General features: G+C 47.9%; 1 protein-coding gene across 5 annotated transcripts in view; it reads right to left on the bottom strand.

The window, feature by feature from the left end:
- Positions 1-16,253, bottom strand: part of EHMT1 (euchromatic histone lysine methyltransferase 1) — a 114,590-nt gene that overhangs the window by 77,770 nt on the left and 20,567 nt on the right. The window contains exon 1 of one of the 5 annotated variants that reach the window (XM_072984979.2): positions 8,487-8,630. The exons of 2 other annotated variants lie outside the window; for them this stretch is intronic. The gene's annotated coding sequence lies outside the window, so the exon portion shown is untranslated. Of the gene's footprint in view, positions 1-1,255; positions 1,386-8,486; positions 8,631-16,253 lie in introns of those variants that run through there. 2 more of the 5 variants (XM_078382774.1, XM_072984984.2) reach the window with 2 other exon arrangements.

The raw sequence follows: 16,253 nt of genomic DNA, 5'->3' as shown, positions 1-16,253 counted from the left end.
ACACACACACACACAGTCCTACTAGAGAGGGGGAAAGCATTTCAATTACAAAAAAAGAGATCGTTGCAGCTTCAAGGGGACTGTTCAAAAAGGAGCAACCTGCTTTAAACTCTCTTAAATACAGCATCTTGGAAAAGTCCAGAATGAACTTTTCACATTGCCTTCCTTCTTGCTTTACTTCTGTAAAGGAGAAGCACTGAAGAACCCCATCCATTAAAACAAAAATAAACAAAGGAGACATCAAAGTGGCTGAAATAACTACTGGGCATTTACACCCGTGTAACTCAAAGGACATCGCTTCTGGAGGCACGTTGCCTTGAGCTAAGAAACCAGGGTTGGCGTCCCCTGTTGCTGGCCAAGTTGTGGGGCTCAATCAGCAATGGGGGGAAAGTCTCCAGGGGACTTCTGGACTTGAGGCCGTCGGCCTCCAAAACGAATTCTCTTGGGAGAATGATGCTTGGCTGGCAAAGTCCAGCCAGACCGGAGGTGGCCGGGCTCCCATTCACAGCATCCTTCATCCCCGGTTAGGCTAGCCAATGGGAACCGTAGTCCACTGCCAGACAGGAAGGTAGATTCCCCCGTCACCTGCGCCCATTCTTGTTGTTCAATGGAAGAGTTTCCTCTCGCATGGAGAAAAGCCCAGGGGCAAAGCAGGGCAGACAAGCAACGCGCAGCCCTCCATATCCACCCTCTGACCAACGCTGGCTAGACCTGAGGACCACATCCCTCTCCTCCAACACGGCTCACAGGGCAAACTGCCCATCTTTCCAAGGAACGCCCGAGGGGTATGGTCTGGGAGGAAGGTTGCCACACAGCCCTGAGAATCGTCATGCGCCGGAAGACGACGGCATCACTGTTTGTTTTCGTTTTCAAATCAGCATTCGAAGTCCCTCTCCCGGCTTCCGCCTTTTAACCTTCAGCCAAAGCGTAAAGTCGCTGCCGAGGAGGGCAAGCCCCCTTCAAAACGGACCCCCATGCAAAGAGACACACAAAGGCCATCGGAAAGCATGGGGCTTTCCTTGGCACCAAGCAAGATTTCTGGAAAAGCCTCTAGCCACTGGAATCACACTTGAGCCTCTCTCACCTCCCAGTGGTAACAGAGGCCCCCAACCTGCCAAGATCTGGTTGGCAGGGTTTTTTTAAAAAGGGAGGTCCCCCCCCCGAGACAGAACGGTCCAATTTGCACCACTGTCCAAGGCATTACATGCATTCCAGTTCAATGACACCAACCCCAGGCCTCCTCTCTCGACCCTACCTTTCAAAAAAGGAGGCGAGCCTAAAAATTGGCCAAAATGTAGAGAATTTCCAGTGCCGGCTTGCTCAGCTTTTTTTTTTTATCGGGCCTTCAGAACCGTGAATCACTTTGTCCAGAACAGCAACCAAAACCCAAGAATCAATCCATCAAAATAATGCACGGCACCGTCTCCTTATCCCTTCTCCTCTTTCCACAAAGACAAGGCCTACGGTTGCTATTAAACGTTCTGCGTTGATCTCCAAGAGATCCTTGGATGCTGTAGCAGCGCTTTGCTTCTTGAGGAGAACAACGACAAGGAAGGGAAAAAGGAAGGAGGAGGCTATAGCTCAAAACCCCAGCCGTGACAATCTTCAAAATGGCCTTCCGTAGGGTCTTCCTCTCCAAACCTGGCAGCCCGAACGATCGCAAGAAGAAGGAAATCTGCTGGCTGGTCAGACATGGGAAGGTGGGAGGGAACCAGCCAGGTTACCTGCAAACCCATCCAAAGCACAGAGAGAGAGAGAGAGAGAAAGACTCAACCCAATGCAGTTAGTTGCAAGTCCTAGATCTCCATGAGTGATTCGGTGTCTGCTCACGTGATAAAAAGAGGGGAGGGGGACAGAGAGCAAAACTTCCTCTGGGCATGCTCAGTAGGCACCATTTTCAGGACCGGTGCACCAGCCATGTCATCATCATGTGCAGCCTTCACCTTTTAGAGGCTTCTGTTATTTCAAGCAGCAAAAACACACACGCTGGAGAAGTGGCCTCTTTCCCTCCCCATTGCAAGAGGTGGTAAATCCAGAAGCCCGGGATCCCAGGTGATCTGATGGGTGGCCAAGCTCAGCTTCGGGCAGATCGCTGGTCTGGAAGGGAAGGGAAAAGGGCGAGCAGGGGGTGGGTGGGAGACTTTTCGGAGAACCTGGCCTTTGAAAGAGGCAAAGGGTGGAGGTCGGAGCAGAGCGATTCTTGACCTAAGCAGCAAAAGGGAAGATCTTTGTGCTGTTGGGTTTTTGCAGACACCTTGGGACCTGCAGGCGGTGTGGATTTTAACACTCCACCAGGTTGGAAGGCTGCCGCAGATCTTGCTTGGGGAAGTTTCGAGTTGGTTCGCTTCCTTAAGCCGCAGATCTGGCAGGGAAAGGATGCTGAGCAAAAAGCAAAGAAAAAAAAAGTGGGCTGCTTCTATATTGCCTTTTTAAAATCCTTTCTGGATGGCGTAAGTCAGGATGAGTAGGAAAGCAAAAGGCAACGGAGATCTGAAGAGCGAGGACAGGAGCAGGACGAGATAACTAAAACGGACCAGACGCGTGGAGAAGGAAGCAATACACCTACCGCTGAATGAAGGTCATTTCGCCACCGCATTCCGGGTGACTAAAGATCACACTCAGCAAATCCAGCCCACTCTCCTGTCTGTTCTATGCCTCTGTTTTTAAGACCTATCCTTTTAAAAATCCAGATACAAGATTTATACTAAAGTACAACATAAATAAAATTCTCCTACTTCTCTAAAGACTTTCTCCAAATAACTTCCTGCCATTCCTCCAAAGAAACCAGGGTGGATTTGATTTAAATTACCATTAACATTTTTTTATAAATGGTTTTTAAATCGTGATTTAAATTAAAAAAAAAACATTTTTAAAAAAATTGTTGACTTTTATCCACCCTGGCAAACACAAAGAGAAGTGGAACTGGGCCATAGCGGAAAAATATAGGCCCACCACGGCTTCCCCTGAATTTTTAATCTAGAAAAAGGCACCACCATTTCCAAGCAGGAACTACAAACGGATCAAGAACAAGCCGAGGCAGCTCCTTCGTGAAGGCAAGGAAAGGCAGGCTGAGTGATTGAACTGCAGGTGAGAAGAAAGGAACGCGTTTCAAGCAGGAGTGAAAAACTTATAGAAATCTAAACCGTCACTGCAAACAGGGCTGACTAGATTACAATCCGACCCCTATGTATTGGGATCTCCTTTCAGATTATCGGTGCAAAGATTCAAAGTCATACAATTTCTTACCAGGCTGACTCCATGGAAAATAGAAACAGATCAAAACAAGAAATGCAACAGATCTCTCGCTTCTCCAAGCGCTTAACCATTTAGCAAACAATTAAAAATAGACAACCACAAAGGGAGGGAGGGGGGGAAGACCAAGGCTTGAGTTTCAGACCAGCATCGTCATGCCCATGCAACTCAAGATCCTGATGGAACTGCTTGAAATTATTCTTCATTTAGAGAAGGGAATTTTCCTGGCCGTCAAAAACAGGCTCCCAAAACTGCAAGCATCTTCCAACAGCTGTTAACTCCCAACAGCTGCGCCCAAATATAATCTGCAAAAATGATATATTTTTTGACATGGGCGTATGAGCAAGGGAACCTCAGAAGGAGCACCGCTCTTACCAAAACCAAGGTTGGTTTGAAAGAAAGCTGTGAAACCGAAAGAGTGGCCCGGGACAGGCTGCCCTGCCTTGCACCTCCCTCTCTTGACTCCGTTTTAGCCACGGAAAGGTGGCAGAAGGTTGGACCCACCAGGATACTTTTACTAACAAACGGGCACCAGGGAAGAGTCGGCCCTTGAAATGCCTTCGCCTGCCCAACAAACAGCCAAGGCTTGGGGGCCGGTTGGTTGATTGATCAATTGATTGATCAATTGACTGATTTATTGAAAAATAATTATGTGTACCCACCCACCCCACCTTTCTCCTTGAAAAGGACCCCCAGGTGGCTACATCATTAAAAGACAGTAAGCATAAAACTATTTTTTAAAGAATCAAACAAACACAATACTAAAAATGGTAAACAAAAGCAATACTAAAAACATACTCAAAGCAATAAGCGAAAACAATCCACTGGGGCAACCAGGCGCTCAGGGAAACTTTCAATCAAGAGAAAGGTCTTTGTCTGCTTGCGGCCTCCAGTGCAAAGGAGTTCCAGAGACTGGGAGCAGCCACAAAGAAGGTCCTCCTAGAGGGGTAAAATTTCTGGAAATTTTGAAGTCATATTTCAGGGGGAGGGGGGAAACAGAGGGGAAAACCTGTTTTTCCCCCAGTTTTTCATTTTTTTCCCCCTGGCCTTCTCATCTCTAGGCAAGATGCAGTCCCAGCTACAGAGGTACAATTTCCAGAAATTTTGAAGCTATCTAAAACAGCTTTGGGGCGGAACAAGAAAAAAATGAGAGGAAAAAAACAGGGTTTCTCCCTGTTTTTCCCCCCAAAGCTCTTTTATACAGCTTCAAAAATTCCTGAAATTTCACATCTCTATCCGTGCCCCCACCAAGAGCACCTGTGAGGATGATGGGACCGAGAGAAGGGCCTCCCCTGGTGATCTTAAGACCCGGGCAGGCTCCTAAGGGGAGAGACGCTCCGTGAGACCCCTCGGGCCCAAGCTGTCGAGGGCTCTATAGGCTCCGACCAGCCCCTCCGAATTGTGCCGCGAACCACATCAGCAGCCAGTGACCCCTCAAGGAGATGCCACCCAGTTGGCATTTAAAATCCGTTTCAGGCTATTTTGATTGGGGTGGGCGGGCGGGAGGGGGCTTCTCTGGGTGCTGGGAGTCCTGATTGCACTTGGGGCATTTACCCCAACATTAGCTCAGGGACGTATGAAGGCATCGGATCCTTGCCCAGGCTTTCCCTATAGCAGAAAGGTTTGGAGGGCACTTTGGATGACGATGGAGAGAGGTGCGCTTTCATTACGCTGGGACAGGTGTAATTCTGAAAGCTTCCCTTGGCACGGGCGCAGAAGGGAAAGAGAAAAGGCTGTTTCTGAAAGCCCCCCCCCCAAAAAAACTCGGCTAACCCCAAAGTCCAGCCGTTCTCCTTCGAGCCTCTGATCCCGTGGCCGTTCTTGCTCGTCAAGCTTATTCCTTGCCAGGCTGAAGCCGCTTTTCTTTTAAAAGAAAGAGCGGACGCTAAAATCCTACTAGAGCATAACATCTAGAAACTACGAGGAATGCAGCTGTTCCCAAGAGGAGAAAAAAATTGATCTCGACCCGTCTTCCACATTTCCCGTTATTAAAAGCCGGCCCGGCTGCATCGCGAAATCCTCGCCTTCCACCAAACGGTCCCTGGAGGAGGGTCGGGGATCATCCGGACAAGGTGCTGAGCGCCGCTGTCTCTCCTGGGGTTCTTCAGAAGGTGATCCCGGAGGCCTTCAGGCCCACAACCGGCACATCTCCTCCCATGCTCCCCGCTCAGGCCAGCCACTTCACCAACGGGGCCCATCCTGACCACGGCAAACGCCTCCTGGCTTTCAATCCTCCACTGGCCAGAGACAGAGACACCCCTGAGCCGACGGAAGGGAAGGGAGGGGTGGGGGTACCTGCACTCGCCTTCTATGCATTCCAGCCGTCTTACACCATAATGAATGACACCAAAGGAGACCTCTCGGTGTCAATCTGCTGGGCTGACAAGACTTGAAAATGACGCGCTGGCTTTCCATGGGGGAAATGCAGCTTGAGTGTCCAACCTCATGTCAACACCTCACCATGTTAAATAGAGCTGAATATGCAGAACTGTCTCGACACACTGAGCTGGCCAGGAAGCTCAGTGGTTGGGGATTCGATCCCACCCCCACCAGCCACTCCTGGAAGATGGGCCAGCCTGGGTGGCCTTGGGCCAGCGGCACAGTCCCCAGAAGAAAGGAAGGGGAAACTACTGCTGTGTCTTCTCTACCTGGAAAACCTTGGGGGAAAAAGGGACAGCAAGCGGTCAACTATGAATGATCCAACATTTCTAGAAACCACCGCATTGCAAAGCCCGGTACTGCTAGCCAACTGTAGCTCAACCGACGCGGCAATGGACCCTCGGAAATGTCATTCCTGGTCTTCGCTTAAGCGCGCAGCCACACCACGGGAGGAAGAAGGACTAAAACGGCATGCTGCCTTTTGAACATGCTTCCGGGGATGGTGGGGTGGGGTGGAGGGTGGTGGGCTGCTTTAAAATCAATGGGGCTGTTTTGTTCAGCCCTGGGAGTCCACGGCTCCTCCACCTGGGAGGAAAGGGCAGATGGAAACAATCAAGAGGCTGCAGAGCAAGACAAAGGCAGGGCCACGTGGCTGCAAGCGCCGGGCAAAATGGCTGCCTTCGTTGCAATCTTTGGCATTTAAAAAAAAAAACTGATTTTGGCTGCATTTAAAATGCTCTTATAATCTACCCACCAGCAACCAGCCTTCTTAGCTTGCTTGAACGTGGGGTCACCACCTTGTTTTTTTCCGGCCGGCCAAAGAAATAAGAGATGCAAAGTCCTCAAAGAACGAAGAAGAAGATATTGAGGAAGTAGTAGCTTCACCTTCCAAAAAGGAAAATCAGATATCCTGCCGACTTCTCAGGCTCAGCAGTGTACAAGAGAAGTCTATCTTACTTTTCCAGACAAAAAACTAACAGTAAAATGGCTTCTTGTGAGATTTGGCATCACGTTCGCTAATAGATCCTATGGGGAAAATGCAGGCTGGAAACTGTTTTTAAAACCAAGCACTAAAGAAGCCAACAACAACATGCCCTCAAGTCAATTCTGACTTATGGCAACCTTTTCCAGGAATATCTACCCTGTTTCCCCAAAAATAAGACCTAAGCTGAAAATAAGCCCTAGGATGATTTTTCAGGATGCCCGTCATAGAAGCCCTACCCCCCAAATAAGCCCCAGTTGAGTGAAACCCTGCCCTCCGCCACTGTGCAGCCACTGGAAGAAGATGACAGGACTGTCTTTGAATAAATGTAGATGGCTGTACATGAAAAAATAAAACATCCCCTGAAAATAAGCCCTAATGTGTTTTTTTGAGCAAAAATTAATAGAAGACCCTGTCTTATTTTCAGGAAAACATGGTAGGTGGAAAATACACAAAAGTGGTTTCCCCTTCCCCTTTTTCTGGGGGCATTATGGGATTATGCAGCTGGCCCAAGGCCACCCAGGCTGGCTCTTCTCCCAGGGCCCCCCATGGGGGAATCGAACTCCCAACCTTCAGCTCCACAGCCAGATATATGCGAGCATTAACTTGTCAAGGTTCCCAGCCTTTTCAAAGGCAATTCTGATGTTCTTGACAACTGTCTCAAAGGGGGGGGGGGGGAACGATACGGTGATAAAGCTCTCCACCGCTAGCCCTGAACCGATGCTCTTCTGTTCCAGGTAGATGTTCAACTGGTAGACACTTCTCCAAGGCACAGTATCAACTAGGCTTGGATCTCAAAGCTTTATTTCAAGACCGACCTCATCTAAACCTGAAATCTAATGTGGTGGTCGGTGTCTAGGGAAGGTTTTTTTTTTAAGGCCTTACATCTCTTGAGTTATGCCTGTATGGTATAAAAAGTCACACTCAGCTACCACTTATGGTTTTATTCCTACACAAACGGTATTTCTGTAGTAGAGTGGTCCCAATTTTGGGAAACAAGCTGGCTGAGCATCAACCTAAATCAACATCGCCCTAGTCAGAGTCCTTTCTGGAAGCATGTTTTGGGGTTTGGGTCTGCTGGGAAGCCACAGAGGGACAGCGTCCTTTTTTGGGGTACGTGGAAAAAAAAAAACACCAAAGCAGGATCTCAATGTAAAAGCGCAACAGCTAAACGACAGCCCAAAAGGAAGAGGGAGACCGATCAAGGTTAAAAGCTTGCCCTTTTCCCTCCTACAGAAACCACTTGATGGTCCGTGGATTTATATACCGTTAGCTGGTCTTATCTTTAAACCCATCTGTCAACCAAAGAATAAGGCAAAAAGCACAGAAACCCCGGACCACATGCACATCTGCCGATTTCTTAGGTCCTGCTCCACGTTATTCCAAGAAGAGGAGGCAGCTTCCTTTTGCACGGCATAAATGTTCGAGGGGGAATGCGCAGAATTCAGAAAGGAACCACCAGGGCATAGCTGTGCCCCCCACCAGCAGGCTTGGGCAAAGCTAGAAACGGAGGGCTGCCATGCATGCCTTGGGCCGCAGCACAGGCCTATCGGGTGCATGACTGCCATCCCACAAGACCTCGGTGCCAGTGGCACCAGCCCCACTGGCCCCCCCACCCCGCCCTGCACATGCTCGCCAGGGTCCTCTTTCCACCGACCGTGGGCTTTGCCAGTCAGCAAGCGAGCCCCATTTTGCAAGTCTAAGCAGACTCCTCTCTTCTCGATCTGCAGGAAGGAAGGAAGCATGTGAAGCCACCTAGTGTCAACTGGGCTCCTTTGCTCCACCTCCGTTGCAAGCCGTAGGGAGACCCATAAAACCCTCTCCCTCTCCTCCCCTCCCCACCGGCTCGGCTCCCTTGGCAGATCAACCCTACCTCTGGAAAGCTGTCCGGTGAGAGAGAGAGAGAGAAAGTAAGAGAGAGAGCTGCAGAACCTCCTTCCAGGCCTCTCTAAAAACCCCTTCATTCACAATTTCATCTCCCTCTATGGGTGCAGTAATCGAGGCTTCTGGAGCATGCTCAGTAAGGAGCAATTCTTCAGCCATTTCAGGGCTTATAACGAAACGTAAGCATAAGGAAGTGCCATTAGCTCAAAAGAGCAAGATTTGCAGGGGATTCGTTCAGCTGACCTTGCGTGCCAGCCAGCATCCACCGACCATCCGACCAAGGTGGACAATGCAGGAATGCAAAGAGCTGCAATCCCCAGTTACTGTATTCCATTTGGGGTCTTTTATTATTATTATTATTTTTAAGAAGCAAACCAAAAATTAAAATAAAATAAGTAGCATGGACATGGCCGGAAACGAAGTTGCGCTGAAAACCAAGCACAAAACAATTTTAAAACAAAAAAGCACTTCCCACCCTGGGTCTTCCTGAGATTCACGTGCCTTTAAAGAACTTGCGAAAATCTATCATTATTGCAGGAGGTTGGGCGCGTCTTCCCCTGATTAAAAACCGAAACCTGGACGTGTTCTCTGCTTAGGAAGGAAGGAAGGGGGAGAGAAGGCACTTCGGCCAAAATCATGCCGCATACACAAGACAAATGTCGCCTTCAGTAAAGCCAAGAAATCCCCATGAAAATCCACCCAATGTTTCATTCCATCGCTTCAATTAGGGGAAAGGGATTCGGTCCCATGCATTGTGTTTTCATTTCTCGTCGGTTTTCACTGACCTCCTTTAGATGGCAAATTTAAATCCACTGCCAAAAGGTAACGTCTGCATTCCCAAAAGCTAAACGCTGGACCACTTTTCCAGTAGAGTGAGCAGTTCTTCAGGTTCAACAGGACTACTCGTATGAGAGCTACATTTTCGGTGAGGGAACGGCGACTCAAGCCACCAAACTGATTCCCGCCTGCAATCCTTGTTTCTTTCCCCAGGCCTTCCTGACCGTCCGCTCCACCCCACCAAATGACAATTCATGCTCGACGCCTTCCCTTTCTGTGTACATAACTGAAGTCCAGTTTCTCCTCTTGCTGCGACGCGCCATCGAGTCACTTCTTGTCTACGAGGACCCTAAACAGGGTCGCCACAGCAAGCGAGAGGTTTGCTGGTCTACCATCGCCACCCTTTTCCCCCTGTGATTTTCCATGGCTGAGCAACAGTCTGAACCCCGTTTGAGTCTAAAAACGGTACCCAGAACACGACCCTGTCTCTCGTTTCCCCAACTCGACACCAAGCTTTGCAATAGGGAAAAAGGACAAGGATCGAGAGCAAGGTCCACCAAGGACAAAAAATATCTGTTAATACAGAGAGCATCCCTTTGTTACATAACAGCACTGATGTTACCTGTCTGTCATGGGTTTGGAGGGAAAGTTCCATCCTATGGGGAGTGGAAGGCGGGACATCAGGAGGAGGGGCTGTACTGTATAAATATGTGATGCCTGTGTGGTGAAGAGGAGATGCTGAGACAGACTGTGAGACACTGGGTTGGGACGAAGCAGCAGCTGGGGAAGAAGAGGCTGTTGTGGGAGTCTGGGTGTCTGACAGGGTACTACTGTGTGTCAGAGTACCAACCTGATAGGTTCAGGTGTCTGTTGGTTAGCCAGAACTGATGGGTTCAGGGTCTGTGCTTTAAGTTAAAGGTTCTAGGTGAACCAAACTGTATGCTTGTGTGTGTGAGAATAAGCCACGTTACTTTATTTTATTCACCTGATTGTTTTATTTACCCTGTTTGTATTTAAAATAAACCTTATTCTTTTATTGTTTAAAAATCCATCCCTGGTCTGTGTGACTTATTAGAGGGAATGGTTGGTGGCAGCTTAGTAACTGTGTGATAGATCCCAGTAGGTCTGGGTTTGTCACATTGATTGGTGTCCAGCGTGTGGGATACGACTGGTCCAGTTGTCCAGCGGTCCAGCAAAGCTTTGGCAGGTGTGCCCAGAGCAAGGGGGGTCTAGTCAGGGACAGTCTGAGGCGCGTAGGTAATCTTCTAGGTGTACCTCACGGGGAGGTGCGCTAGTAGAAGAACGTGCCAACTGGGGAGACTTAGATTAAGGTGCTCTGAGGCAGCCTAGTTTTGGCGGGAAAAAGCTGAGGAAAAACTGCGTAGCAACAGCGAGCTAGCTTGCCAGCTGAGAGGCCCAGCAGAGGGGGGTAGGCTCTGACTCGATACTGTTGCAAATTTAGTGCTGAAGAACAGCAGCAATCTCTAGGGAGAGCTGGTTCTGAGGTAAAAGGAAAAAAGTGGTCGTTTTATTTTGAGGCTTGACTTTTTAAAGCAGCCTGTTCTGAGGGGGGGTTATGCCCTTGACTCGAAGCCAAGTAGCAGACATGAGTGAAGTGAAAGACCCCCAGATTGACCAAGGTTCTGAGGATGAATTTGGCTCAGTGCAAGGTGACAGCACAGGAGAGCAGGACCCAGAACTCAGGAAAATACTCCTAGCCCAACAGCATGAACTGAGGGTGAGGGAAATGGAGGAAAGATTAGAGAGAGAAAGAAGGGAGGAAAGAGAGAAACAGCGGCAATTTGAAGAAAGAATGGAGAGAGAGAGAATGGCGTTTGAATTAAGAAAACTGGAACTGTTGAACCAGAACAATAATAATAATAGGGATTCTGAGGGAGGCCAATTGTCTAAGGCTGACCTGAAGAAATTCCCTGTGTACCACAAGGGAGATTGTCCTGAGGTGTTCTTTTCCTTAGTGGAAAGAGCGTTTGTGGACTTCTCAGTGAGGGAAACTGAGAAGATGACCATCATGCGGTCTTTAATCAGTGGTAGCCTGGCTGAGGTTTATGCCGAGATGCCTGAGGAACGGATGAAAGATTTCGCAGAGTTTAAAAAACTGGTGTTTGCAAGACATGGGATAAATGCAGAGCAGCTGAGACAAAGGTTCAGGTCCCTCACCAAGAAGCCAGAACAGACTTTTACCCAAGTGGGGGCCCAATTGGTGAGGCTGCTTGAGAAATGGCTGTCGCAGGAGGGAACAGAGACCTATGAACAGCTTAAAGACTTGATAGCCCTGGAACAGTTCTATTCAGTTCTGCATGGGGAATTGAAATTCCAGGTGAGGGAAAGGAAACCGAAATCTGTGGCAGCAGCCGCAGAAATCGCGGATTTTATCTCCCAAATAAGAAAGCCCTTGGGTGAGGGGAAATCTGTAGGTAAACCCAAAGAAACCTACAGCAAGTACTCTCAGGGACCAGGGAAAAGCCAGCAAGGGGGAGGGGCCCATGGTGAAGGGAAGCCCTCAGGCATGAAACCAAGCCCTCAGAATTTGGAGGGAAAACCGAAACAAGAGGAGAGAGAATCCAAATACACTAGAAAATGTTATTTCTGTCAGGGAAAGGGTCATCTAATCTCAGAGTGTGAAAAATTAAAGCAGCTAAAAGGAATGGTGCCTCAGAATTCTAGTGGGACCAAGCCAAAAGCTGTGTTCTGTGTCCAGAAAGAGCAAGGCTCAGTGTCACAGAGGGAGCCTGTTGCCATGGCTACTCAGTCTGGGACAGCTGCCTCTGCTGATCAGGCTGAGGAAAATGGTCCTCTTCTGGAGGTAAAGCGCTGCTTGCTGATAAAAACAGATTCTCAGTTGTTTGAGACAGCAGGGGTGGACGTAGGAATACTTGACCGTCAGTATAGGGGGCTGCGGGACACTTGTTCCCAAGTAACCCTATGCCATCCAGATATCATCCCTAGGGAGTTTATAATCCCAAATGAGAGCATGAAGGTGGCAGGGATTGAGGGGCAGATAATCTCTCTGCCAGTAGCAGAGGTACCTGTCAACTTTCAAGGCTGGAGGGGAGATTGGCGGATAGCGATTTCATCGACTCTGCCAGCAGCCGTGCTCGTGGGAAATGACCTGGCTGAACATGTGAAACGGGTGCTAGTGATTACACGCTCACAAGCCACCACAGGGACAGTTCAGGGGGGTAATGATGAGCCAGAGACGGAAGCAGAGGGGAGTTCAGAAGCTGTGGTGGAAACCTTAACCACAGACAGCAGATTTGGACAGGAGCAAAAGGCAGACGCCACTCTCCAAAAGTGTTTTGAACAGGTGACTGACGCCCAGCTAACACCTGAAACCCCAGTGAGATTTCTGGAGGAAAAGGGGATTTTATATAGAGAGACCCTGAGGAATACCTCAAAAGGGGGAGATGGGATCAGAAGTCAGCTGGTGGTACCTGAAAAGTATCGCCCCATGATCTTACAAAGGGGGCACTCTGACATGTTTGCTGCACACTTAGGAGTGAACAAAACACAGCAGAAAACCTGCAAGCGCAGAAGGTCAAACAGAAAACATGGTATGACCGCAAAGCTAGAGAGAGGCACTTTGACCCAGGGGAGGAAGTGCTTTGGCTTAGGCCCTGCAGAGAGAATAAGCTGCAGCTCAAATGGGCAGGACCATATAGGGTCATTTCCAAGATGTCAGATCTGAACTACCTAATAGAGCAGGAGGAGAACCAAGCAAGGAGGGTGGTTCATGTGAATGCCCTAAAACCCTACTACAGAGGGGAACAGAGGGTTCTATTTGCTATAAAAGCAGCTGAGAGTGAGGAAGCTGAATTACCCTTCTGGGAGGGTAGAGGGGAAGTAAAATACAACCCAGAGGAGGTAAAGATCAGTCCTGCACTCACCCAAGACCAGCAGCAAGAATTAAAAATGCTGCTTAATAAATATCAACAGGTATTTTCCAACAAGCCGGGGATAGTGAAGGGAGTGATGCATCGGATCCACACAGGGGATGCACCCCCGCAGGCAGTATCCCCATACCGAGTAACGGGACCCTATAGGGACAAGGTGCGGAAGGAGCTGGACGAGATGCTGAGGGAGAACATAATCGTCCCCTCGTCTAGTCCTTGGTCCTCTCCGATAGTCCTTGTGGACAAGCCTGATGGGAGCATTAGGTTTTGTGTTGATTACAGGAAATTAAACCGTGTAACCACTCCTGATGCCTACCCAATGCCCAGGCTAGACAACCTGATTGAAACCATAGGGGGTTGTCGGTTCATCTCATCATTGGACCTGGTAAAGGGATATTGGCAATTAAGAATTGATCCCAGGGATCAAGAAAAGACTGCCTTTTGCAGCCCTTTTGGTCTCTATGAGTTTCGAGTCCTGAGCTTTGGTCTCAGAAATGCACCAGCCACATTCCAAAGGCTGATGGACCAGACCTTGGCAGGGCTCAGTGACTTTACAGTGGCCTACACTGACGACATAGGGATCTTCAGTAATACCTGGGAAGATCACCTGATACACCTGGAGTTAGTGCTGCAGAGGTTAAGTGCAGCAGGGCTAACAGTAAAGGCCAGCAAGTGTCAGCTGGGTAGCCCAGAAATAAAATACTTGGGTCACATGGTAGGGGGAGGAATGATAAAACCCCTGGAGGCCAAAATAGAAGCTGTTCGGGATTGGCCTAGACCCAACACCAAGAGAAAAGTCAAATCATTTCTTGGGTTGGTGGGCTACTACAGAAAGTTCATCCCGAGGTTTAGCGAGATTGCGGCTCCGCTGACCGATCTGACGAGGAAGACGGCTGATGACCGCATCCCGTGGACCAGCGACTGTGAGGCGGCGTTCCAGAGGTTGAAGGAGGCGTTAATCAACTATCCTGTCCTGCGTGCTCCAGACTTCGACCGGGAGTTTATCATCTACACCGATGCGTCTAACAGCGGGGTAGGAGCAGTTCTGTGCCAAGAGGATGAGAATGGTGACCAGCATCCAGTGTCCTACCTGAGTAGGAAACTTCAAAAAGGTGAGAGACATTTGGCAACCGTGGAGAAGGAGTGTTTGGCCATAGTCTACGCGATCCAGAAGGCCAAGCCTTACATCTGGGGAAGACATTTTGTTCTGTGTACTGACCATTCACCATTGCAATGGTTAAAGACAATGAAAACCCACAATAGCAAACTTATGAGGTGGGCTTTAAACCTACAGGACTATGACTTTGAAGTGAAGGTGGTCAGAGGGTCAGTGAACTGTGTTGCTGACGCCTTATCAAGAAGACCAGAAGATTGAAGACGGCGAAAGAACATGGACTATGTGTATAAATGATGACAAAAGTTAAATGTACCTGGTTTTGAATTGGTTTGTATGAATAAAGGTAAATTGATGTAATGTTAATGGTAAATGTTTAAATGCCTATTTGAAATGTTTAACTTAGAATGTAAGTAAGTATTATATGGTATGTATAACTGTTGTTGTGTATTTTATACAGGTTGTTTTTTGGTGAAAAGCACGTTAGCTTTCCCCCTACAAAACAACTTATAAAGAGGGGAGGTGTTACATAACAGCACTGATGTTACCTGTCTGTCATGGGTTTGGAGGGAAAGTTCCATCCTATGGGGAGTGGAAGGCGGGACATCAGGAGGAGGGGCTGTACTGTATAAATATGTGATGCCTGTGTGGTGAAGAGGAGATGCTGAGACAGACTGTGAGACACTGGGTTGGGACGAAGCAGCAGCTGGGGAAGAAGAGGCTGTTGTGGGAGTCTGGGTGTCTGACAGGGTACTACTGTGTGTCAGAGTACCAGCCTGAAAGGTTCAGGGGTCTGTTGGTTAGCCAGAACTGATGGGTTCAGGGTCTGTGCTTTAAGTTAAAGGTTCTAGGTGAACCAAACTGTATGCTTGTGTGTGTGAGAATAAGCCACGTTACTTTATTTTATTCACCTGATTGTTTTATTTACCCTGTTTGTATTTAAAATAAACCTTATTCTTTTATTGTTTAAAAATCCATCCCTGGTCTGTGTGACTTATTAGAGGGAATGGTTGGTGGCAGCTTAGTAACTGTGTGATAGATCCCAGTAGGTCTGGGTTTGTCACACCCTTCACATAAAGAGGAATGACATTCAATCCACCCAGGACTTACAATGCAGGCCTTTTCACATGTACAAAAGAAGATGTAGCAAATGGTCAAGATAATACTATGGAAGTAGCATGCTTCTGGTCAAAAATAGCAGGAACCGGAGAAATGATAATCAATTAAATTTAGAGGAATGGTATAGAGAACTATGGGACATGGCAATCAATGACAAACTGACATGTGATATGAAAATAAGTAGAGGCCAAATGAAAAATAATGATTTTAAGAAAATATGGAAAGTATTCCTGGAACATGTACTTCAGAGAGGGAGGGGGTTTACACCGAGGGAAGAAACAATGAAATTTTGGAGTGAAAATGGATGGAATGAAGTGTAATGCTAGTCCTGAAGGTGATGGGTGCACATGGGTAATTGTATTTTATTGCATTGTTTTGTTTTGTATTTTATATAGGTTTTTTTTGTGTAGTAGTAGGTTTATTTTGTATTAATAAAAAAAAGTTAAAAAAATACTTAGCATTTTAATTTGTGTTTAACCCATAATTCACAATTGTGCAACACTCTGATGCAAATGAAGATTATATTTATTTATTTGTTTATTTATTTATTGACCTATCCAAGGTCTTTTGGCCTATCCAAGATATATACATCTATCTTGAATAGGTCAAAAGACTGTTTTGGGTTAAAATGGCATTGTCTTCAGGTGCAACCAGCGTTTTTTTCCACCAGGGTCTCTCCCAATCTGTCAATGCCTCCCGTCTCTTCCTGATCTGAAACTGGGCAGAAAACAATTGGCTGTTCTGATTTTGATCCCGAAAGGCAACCCGAACTTTTCAAAGGAAAACGGACCCTTACCCTTCTGCCTCCCCCCCTCCTCCTCCTTGCCCTTAGTAA

Source organism: Pogona vitticeps, chromosome ZW-PAR (genome assembly GCF_051106095.1).
Source record: "Pogona vitticeps strain Pit_001003342236 chromosome ZW-PAR, PviZW2.1, whole genome shotgun sequence".
Classification (NCBI taxonomy): domain Eukaryota; kingdom Metazoa; phylum Chordata; class Lepidosauria; order Squamata; family Agamidae; genus Pogona; species Pogona vitticeps.
This window is presented reverse-complemented; position numbering and strand designations above follow the sequence as displayed.